Below are 10,000 nucleotides of genomic sequence, written 5' to 3'. Positions count from 1 at the left end.
AATATTGATTGATTGCGTGCAAAAATAAGCAATTTCTGTTTTTTGCCAGAAAACCAGGGACTAAATTTGATTAAAATTTGTCCTGTTTGTGTTTGCTTTCTTCTTTCTTTCATTTTTTTTTTGTGTGTGTGTGTGTGTGTGTAAAAATGGGATGATGTAAAGGAATTGTAACTCAATATGTATTGTTTTTAAAAACCATTATGGCGTCTTCTTTCCTTAGATTCAAGACTGACTTCAATCTTCTCTTTACTTATTTTGTACATAGTTTTCTTTATAACCAGTTTTCTGTTAATTTTCAGTGAAACAAAATTAAATGAAGAAAAAAAAAGCAACAAAGAAAAGAAAATTCTCTGTTTTTTTTAATAAAATAGTTTAAATGTATTTAAAATGCATTTCATTCAAATAAACAATCTATTCTTTCAGGAAAGCTTTTAATGTCAGAATTGATCAAACTATTTTCTATGTTAATTAATAAACATTGTAGCAGAGTTCATCTACTACTAGATTCCATTACTTGAAGTTTTTACCATTGCCTCATATCTTTTGTTGATTCCAAAAGGAATCACTCCCTATTTGGGTAACTAAAGAAAAAAAATAAGAAGAAAAACAAGCAGAAAAATCAGCCTAAACCACGTTCCAAAAACAAAACTGATACTTCTTCAAATCCCCCAAAATTCTTCATTCCTCCACTGAAGATGGTAAGAACATGAAAACTGAAATGGCAGACGAGGGAGAAAAACTCAGTATGGACAATGGCTTGGAATGACGGCAAGGTGTAAGGTGTATGACAGTAAGGAGCATGGCACATCTAGAGCACTCTCTTGACAGAATACAGATACGTGGCCTGGCTCTGTTGACATTTGTACATAATTGCACATCCAATCATAAAGTCTTATCATTTACCTCTGTCGCCTTTCTTAACATGACTCATTTAATGTTATCTTTTATTGTTTTCTTGTTTCATTCATTGGACTGTGGCCCTGCTGGTGCTGCACCTTGGAGGGTTTTAGTTAAACAAATCGGCCCTAATGCTTATTTTCAAGGCTGGTACCTTTTCTGTCATTTCTCTTTTGTTGAACTGCTAGGTTATGGGGACGTAAAAATATCACCACCATTTATCAAGAGGCGATAGAGGACACAAAGACACATACATACGTGTGTGTGTGCATATATATATATATATATATATATATATATAGAGAGAGAGAGAGAGAGAGAGAGAGAGGGGGGAAGAAAATAGATAAAGGGTAGGAAAATTAGAGAAATTTTCTACCAGTGGCTAGCATGCATAAAATAGTTAATAGGCAACATATTTTTCATAGAAAATTAGTGTACATTTACATACAAAAGAGGTGTAGGTACAAGTGGTAACTAGTGAAAATGTTTTTATTTTTCATACCCTTCGAAATTACACTTAACCGTGGTTTGGGCTTTATATATATATATATATATATATATATATATATATATATATATATATACTCTTCTTTTTCAGACTGGAGCGAACACGTTACAATGAAGTAGAGAAATTTGAAAAGACAACACGAAACCGGTTATTTCTCAAAATATAATGTTTATATACCAAAAAGATATTATAACATTTTTCTAACATTTTTCTGACATAATTTAAATATATACTTTAAGTTTTTTCACTCTTATTATCTTTTATACATCCAACCACGTGCTTTCACATACCAACTTTCTCACCTATATATATATATAGATAGATAGATAGATACATACATACATACGTACATATATATAACTTAGTTATAAGCATTTCTATAGAATCAAGGCACATTAACACGTGTAAGACGCCAGAAAATGGCTAGGTAAAACCACATAGAGCTCATGGTGAAATAAATCAACATTCAAGTGCTAGAACGATACGCCATTAGTGTTTACTACTTTTACATTCATGCACACACGCACACGCATGCACACGTGCACACACCCACCTACATTACATAACTGGCTTCCTCACAGTTTCCGTTTTACAAATTTACTCCACCAGACAATGGTCAGCCTAGAGTTACAGTGAAATACTTGTTGCAGTGCAGTGGGACCGAACCCAAAACCACCTGCCTGCAAAGCGAGCATCTTAACCACACCGGCCACACTTGCGTTTAAGATATTTGTTTGTTTCCCTTTTTATTCTGAATCGGCAGAAATTTCCGAAGCCAGCTTGGAAACATCAAAGATTCAAAGGTATTTTTTGTTGTTGTTTTTCTTTTTTATGTAAGAAATTATTGTAATAAAAAGGATGTTAATGTTCTTTATTATCACTTATATTCTGAATATAAGTTATAACAAAAAGAGATCTAATATCGGACAATCGTTATATAAATATTGAAATTTGTATTGGATTCTTATCTAAGAAATACGACCCATACGTATATTGCGAGATAACATTTTGATATTCATCCCAAGATGGATGAGGAAACATCAAATGATTGTATTTCCAGCTTGTTATCATTATTATTTCGGTTTTCTTTTCTTTTTCGGCTTATCTTTACATCTAAAATAACAACCTTCTTTATATATTGCTTAAGCAAACTGGCCGATGTTTTTCTCATATTTTTGCACTCATCCAAAAGTCGACCGAATTCGTAATAGTAAATGAATGTGGAGTCATGTACATATTGTAGACATTTCCTTTCATTTGCTATACAGATTTTTCATTCGTGATGTTTCTCCTACGCTTTCGTTTGTTACATTGCCACAGGGATTGTTCTAAATACTTTTCAATCCGTTCAGTTTGCCCCTACTTTCTTTGATCAACGTGGTTGATCTTTCCTTGATTTCGTTGTAAGACAAATAAGACTACGAGTTTAATTGCTTCAGAGACATGCATGGTTTTTTGTGCGTGTCTGTACCCCTCACCTACCTACACACACACACACACTTAGAGTACCAGATAAAACAAAATATATTGTGATTTTTGGTTACGTTCAGAGTTCAAATCCCACCCATATCCACCTTCCGTTTCACTTTTACTAGGTCAATGAATGAATGAATCAAGTACAGTGTACTTTCGTTAAAATCGTTTTAGTAAGGGAGAAAGGTGTCCATTTTAAACGAATATTCGATTTAATAGATGCTAAGAGGTAACCGTATACGAATATAATATTGAAATTACATGCGTTATAGTGTATAGGATATTGAAATTATAACACTGCACGCTGACCACAATAAACAATAACAGAATTGCAAAAATACTACAAATATTAAAATTGGTAGGAGAGTATTGTAGTTCGCTTGAAGCATTGTGTATTGTTTGTAAAGAATAAAAAGTTTTGAATGGTACAACAATGCACTAAAATACAAAAAATGGACTATACACCCGTTGTAATTTAGTTATAGTTATCTATAGTCCGATGATATTTCGGAATACAATTCCTTCTTCAGATATTCTTAGATGGAGTCGCTGCTATAATCTGTTTTCCAACGGCTTTTTTTTTTCTTTTTTCGGTAGCGTCTCAGTAGTGGTCTCACGAAGCGCCTTCCGGAATTCCTCATGAGAAGTGCGTGAGGTCGGCTATGTCTCAATCTCGTGTGTGTTGAAAATTGGTATTAGATTCTTATCGATATAAAGCATATGAATATTTCATAAACTCATTACTGTATGTAAAATTTTTTTTAAATTAAAAAGAAATTTTAATGTTGATACTGTAAATAGATAATCTCATTTTTGTAGGAGATAACAGATGAGGCTGATGTAGCGTGAGAATGGAGATAGAAGTCATTTATGTGGTAGCAGAGCTATGAAACTCCATTGAGGCTGGCCTCCCACTTGTAGAAGGCTGACGTGGTTGAAGAGGAGCTGAGATCGTTGCCGCTGAGTCATCAAATATTGTCAGCAAGCTTAACAACTGCAACATCGCTGCTAAAAGAGCTGTCGAGTTTCAGTTGTATATCCTCCTGGTGATTCTTTTGAAATAAGATCAAAGACAATGTGAGTATTACAGAATATTGGTTTCTTTTGACAAGTCAAAAGTACAAAATAACGCAGTCAAAGAATTCCTTTGTAAAAGAAAGCATGAATTTCTTGGGCCAACGTCGCCTCCGTGGCACGTGAAAAGACATTCGTGCGAGATCGTTGCCAGTGCCACTGGACTGGCTCCTGTGCAGGTGGCATGTAAAAAGTACCATCCAAACGAGATCGATGCCAAGACTGCCTGACTAGCTCTTGTGCTGGTGGCACATAAAAAGCACCCACTACACTCTCGGAGTGGTTGGCGTTAGGAAGGGCATTCAGCTGTAGAAATTCTGCCAGATCAGATTGGAACTTGGTGTCGCCTCCTGGTCCACCAGTCCTCAGTCAAATCGTCCAACCCATGCTAGCATGGAAAGCGGACGTTAAACGATGATGATGATAATGATGATCATTCTCAGTATCTCTGTAGTTACCAACAAGAACACTCTCTGCTATGTCTCCTATTAATACTCGACATCCAGGGTCCCCCTCTACGTCTTCTCGCCAGATTCTGATGTCGTCTTCATTTATATCTCTCTCGCTTACAACTTGAAGTATTAAAATGAAGATTTCGTGCCTCAAATTCTTTAAAATCACCTTGATAAGAAATATCTTTATTCCTAATATCTTTATTCTAAGAGTGGTGATCCCTTCAATTGTAGGTGTGATGTTATGCCATGAGGCCCACATCTGCATTTGCAAAAATGTTTATTTAGCATGAGGTGTGCAGGGTTTTATTTTTAACAACTTAGCTATTTTTGAGTAATAACCATCAATACAATTCAGTTTTACCCCATTTTCCCAGTAGAGAGTTAAAATTTCATTGTTAATTAAGTCAGTTGATATCTTTTACGTGATTCGATTCCCTAGGATGGTGTACTACGCGCTTCACTATGCATAATTTTATTACCATTTCTATGGCGATTATTAAATACCCATCACTAACCACGGAATTGTCGATACCCATATGTTTAACATGTTTGGGTGCAGTACTTTGAATTTCTGCATCATAAACATTGTTACCACAGAATCGTCGAAGACGCGGTGACGAAGTGAAAAAAATCATTTTATCTCTGCCTTTGCAACGGTTCGTATCTTTCGTAACTTTCAAACGCTTCTTTTCACTAGTAGAAGATTGAGAATTTGCATCAAAATTGTATTTTCAAGAAAATGCAGTGAATCTATCAACACTTCTTTTAAACACCAATCTTTTCACAAACTGTTTCAATCGAAGCACGATTCTCTAATTTCCTAATAACATCGACTTTTTTGTTCACTGATAAGATCACGCATGCTTAATCTTTTTTTTTTTTAAATTTTCATTGATGTCATGATGCAAAACACGAGGACCAAATGAGCCTTATCACTGAAATATTAACGAAAATTACAGGGCAACTTAACACTGTTTATTTTTCGATACATGGTCAGTTGGGGACACATTCTATCGAGGGAGCTCTAAAATGGATTCAATGTAACCAACTACAACCTAGAAGAAAATGTTTCACCATGGAACTAGTTTAATGACTAACACTAAGAAAAGAATAAAACTATGTATGTGTGTGTGTGTGTAAATGTTTTGTAAAAAAAAATACTTGCTACAGTGACAATAATTAAAGAAAGATTTAATTTGCAACTACGCGGCACAGCCATGGGGACGAAAGTCACATCGCCATTTGCAACATCAGTTATGGAATGTCTGGACGAAAAATCTAGATTTACTTTTGATTAACATTTCCAATGCTATTTAATTGGGAAATGGAAAAGTTTCTTAGATGACTGCTTCATATTTTGGAATTAAAAAAGTAAGGTGGGGCGTGGCTTGCAAGATTCCTTAAATTCATAAACAGTATTCATGAATCGATTCAGTACACTAAGGAAATGAATGAAAAGGAACTCCCCTTTCTGGACATTCTAATAATTAAGGAAAATGATAAAGTTACAACGATCTCTGCTGCAAGAACACAGACACAACCATAATTAGATTTTAGATTTTGTCACCCTTCCCACACGAAAAGGAATATACAATTCAGTGTTGCAAGACGTATATGTTCAATATTTACAGACACAAAAAGGCGAGAGAAACGATTGGTAAAGCGAAACACGTTCCTTAAAAAACAAAAATATCTTAATAGCCTAATACATAATGTTATGACCAGAGTGAAAGTAATCTCAAAACCAGCCAACCAGAGAAACATTCACACAGAGGTCGGAAACAAAAATACAAATATTCCATTTGTAGTCGTCCATAATCCTTGGGAACACAACATTCTACATTCGGCCAAAAGATATCTCCCAATTCAACATCAGCCATCGAATTTCCGACAAATAGTTTTAAAAAATCCCAGGTCATCAACAGCTGCAGACAACCACCAAATTCACAACGGGAAAGAACTAATGAGGGTAACAATCTGTTGAGACCCTCGATGAGAAGCATGTGAAATAATTGAACAAGGAACAACCAAAAGATTCAAGAAAGGGAAGGAATTAATTGAAAGTGAATGCAAACATGATTTGCGAAACAAGAGATCTCATCTACTGCATCACATGCCCACAATGCAATGAGAAATACATTGGAGAAACAAGAACAAAACTGACTAGCCGTGTGAACGTGCACCAACAGCAAGTTAAAGAGTCATCTTTAGAAATATTGTAAGTAGTAAACATCCGTATATTTGTGCAAATGGAATATTCAAAATATATCCTTTCTACAAAATAAAAAAAACCCAAAATGATCAACTGCGAAAGGGAAAGAAAAATACTCCATAATAATTCTAAATCCGAAACTAAACAGGAAATAGGCAACACCTTTTGTAAAAACAACTTCCTCTACAAGCATTAGCCCAGAACACATGTTTTTGAAAAGTTGAACAGCGAAAGCATGTAAAAAAAAAACAAAAAAAAAACGCACTATACGTAAAAGGTTTGAGACATTTAGTTCCCTAGATATATATATTTTTAAATAGTTAATAACTTAAAGATTTTTCTTTTAAAAATATGTGTATGTATGTGTGTCACGGTATCACGCTACCGACCAGGCTATCCCATGTTGCTATATATCGTTGGTCACGATGTGTTTTGACTTGTTTTAGCTTTCGAATGGCCACACCGCGCTGGCTAAGCGAGTAGGCCAAGATCCCCCCCACCCTCGATCGGAAGGCTTTTCCGGCAGACGATCGTCGTATTTACGGCTGAGTGAACTGGAGCAATGTGAAATGAAGTGTTTTGCTCAAGAACAAAATGCACCGCTCGGTTCGGGAATCGAACACACGATAGCTAAATCGTGAATGCAACATCCTAACTACTCGGCCACTGCAGTGTCTATGTTGATAGCTGTGGTGTTGTCAATTCTAAAACTTAGATTTTATATCATGGTGGAAATCATTCCATCACGTCTTTCTGATGTTTGTAAAAGTGTTGTTGAGAACGTTGATGTTCGTAGAGTGGTATCAAGGATGTCGTATAACGAGGCAGTAGTAACTTTCATTCAGATGTATGGGACAAATGTCGAAAGCGAGGCGGAGTGGGATAAAGTCTGATGTGGGATACAGTCTGATTTGATTAGTACTATAAGGTAATTAGAACCACATACGACCGCGTAAAACGATGTGGGCGATATAATGACGCGAATAATGTAGCGTAAGCTGGATTGAAGTTACATAGATATAATGATGCGATGTAATATAGATATATAATGATGCGGTCGAAGTTGGATTTAAGTTATACAGATATAAAAAAGAGGACGTTGAAGCGTTTAAAAAAAATCTGTAATTTTACGTCTGTCGTTTTCTGTGGAAATAATTGTCGGTTTTCTAAAGTTTTCTAAGGTTAGTTATTTTGTTATTTCTTCTTTTTTCCTTCCTTCCTTCTTTCTTTCTTTCTTTTTTTCTTTTAGTTATATTTCGGTTTTGTGTGGTTTTGGTATTTTTTAAACTTCTATCGTTATAAGAATGGCAGACGCATAGTTGTGTACTGGTAACTTCTATATATATCAAAGAATATCCACAATTCTACACACACGCGCGCGCACACACGAATTCACACACGCACACAAATTCACACACACGCTCACATACACAGATTCACATACACACGCATACACACGCACACACACACACGACATATATGCGTACACACATGCACATACACGCATACACACACACACACATTCACAAACAAAACAACACCACACACGTCCAAGTAAATAATTAGCCGCAGAGAAAACTAGCAACAGTTTACACAAACTCCGCTGATTAAAAATCCTTGCATCTTATGCTATGAGCGAATTCTTTTACTCTTTTATTTGTTTAGGTCATTTGACAGCAGCCATGCTGGAGCACTGCCTTTAGTCGAGCAAATCGACCCCAGGACTTATTCTTTGTAAACCTAGTACTTATTCTATCGGTTCCTTTCGCCGAACCGCTAGATAACAGAGACGTAAACACTTCAGCACCGATTGTCAAGCGATGGTGGGGAAACAGACACACAAATGCATACATACATACATACATACATACATACATACATACATACATAAAATACAAAATGGGACAAAAACGCAAAACATCCAGACAGTTAGGTGATACAAAAAAGGGACAACAAAACATCCAGATAGACGAGACAAAGAAAACAAGGACGAGTCTTTCGGAGTTTTCTTTCCTCAGTCAATTTCCAGATTATCTTTGCAATTTCGGCTGGTTATACTCGAGATTTCTCCAATCTGGCCAGCCCCAAGGAAAAAGTAAGCTAAGAGCATTAGATTCCTTGGAAGAAAGCAGCGAATGTATACGAAAACAAGGACGAAAAAACAAAAAAAAAACGGAGAATGTTACACAACTCGTAAATAACAGGACATAACAACAGGTGTCTTTCGACTAAGGACGAATTAAATTAAGCTGGCGTGTGCGGAAATAAAGCCTTACGGCAGTGATACAAGGTTTCACAGGCACAGGGAGGAATATAGATGTTGCACGGACGACGGCCAAACGAAGAAAGAAAGATTAGGCTTGGCCAAACACCGGTCACGAGGGGGAGAGAAGAGAGAAAGGTAGAGGCAGAGGGACAGAAGCATTAAGGAGGAGCGAGAAAAAACGACAGGGACACAGTGAAGTGAAAAGAGGAGGAAAAGTGAGCAAGAAGAGAAGGCAAGGAAATGTGAGAGAGGAAGAACGAAAGAACGAAGACTGGAAGGAACGAATAAGCGTGAATGTATGTATGTATGTCTCTCCTATTTTTCGATTATTATAAATCTTCCACTGAGGAGGGAGCTGGTTTCCAACAAATGTACAAGGCTTCATCTTTGGGATGTAGTTAACACAGGCAAATTCACATTTGGAATTTGAGAAAAGTCTTGCATATTTTCACTGTTCTACTCACAGATCGCACTTGTGATGTACGGATCAGTCAGTCAGTTTCTCTTTCTGAAAATTCCAGTTTATCCAGATTCTCCTTTAAGCATTTACTAACAAAACCTAGTGCTCCAATTATTATTGGTAGGAATATGAATTTGAATATGTATGTATGTATGTATGTATATGTGTGTGTATGTATGCATGTATGCGTGTATATATTTATGTATGTGTGTATGTATGCGTGCGTGCGTGCATGTGTATGTATGTGCGCGAGTGTGTATGTATGTATGCATGCGTATGTATGCATGCAGGCATATATGTACGCGTGTGTGTATGTATGCATGCATATATGTATGTGTGCATGTACGTGTGTGTGTGTAAGTATGTATGTATGCATGTACATGTGCGTATGTATGCATGTGCGTGTGTGTATGTATGTATGTATGTATGTATGTATGCATGCATGTATGTTTATAAGTATGTATGTATGCATGTATGTTTATATGAACATATGTATAACTAAAGTTTCCAACACTAACAGTATGCAAATTAATAACGACGATCCTCTGAAGCGATTGGATTTAATGTCGATTTAAACGGATTGGCTGCTTGTTTCCCTGGTACTGGTCAAGTGATATATATATATACACCTCTTTGTGATATATATATACACATG

The 10,000-nt window shown here is 36.0% G+C and overlaps 1 protein-coding gene and 1 long non-coding RNA gene across 3 annotated transcripts in view; one reads left to right on the top strand and one right to left on the bottom strand.

Moving 5' to 3' along the window:
• The window catches only part of LOC128248394 (four-jointed box protein 1-like), a 199,427-nt gene that overhangs the window by 144,248 nt on the left and 45,179 nt on the right, over nucleotides 1-10,000 (bottom strand). The window lies entirely within an intron of this gene.
• The window catches only part of LOC149134797 (uncharacterized), a 33,939-nt gene continuing 30,287 nt past the window's right edge, over nucleotides 6,349-10,000 (top strand). Inside the window, exon 1 of the long non-coding RNA XR_016242682.1 lies at nucleotides 6,349-6,625. This is a non-coding gene — a long non-coding RNA (uncharacterized LOC149134797). The remainder of the gene's footprint in view (nucleotides 6,626-10,000) is intronic.

Source organism: Octopus bimaculoides, chromosome 7 (genome assembly GCF_046866305.1).
Source record: "Octopus bimaculoides isolate indiv1 chromosome 7, ASM4686630v1, whole genome shotgun sequence".
NCBI classification, from domain to species: domain Eukaryota; kingdom Metazoa; phylum Mollusca; class Cephalopoda; order Octopoda; family Octopodidae; genus Octopus; species Octopus bimaculoides.
The sequence above is the reverse complement of the archived record's forward strand: the minus strand, read 5'-3'. Positions and strand labels throughout refer to the sequence as shown.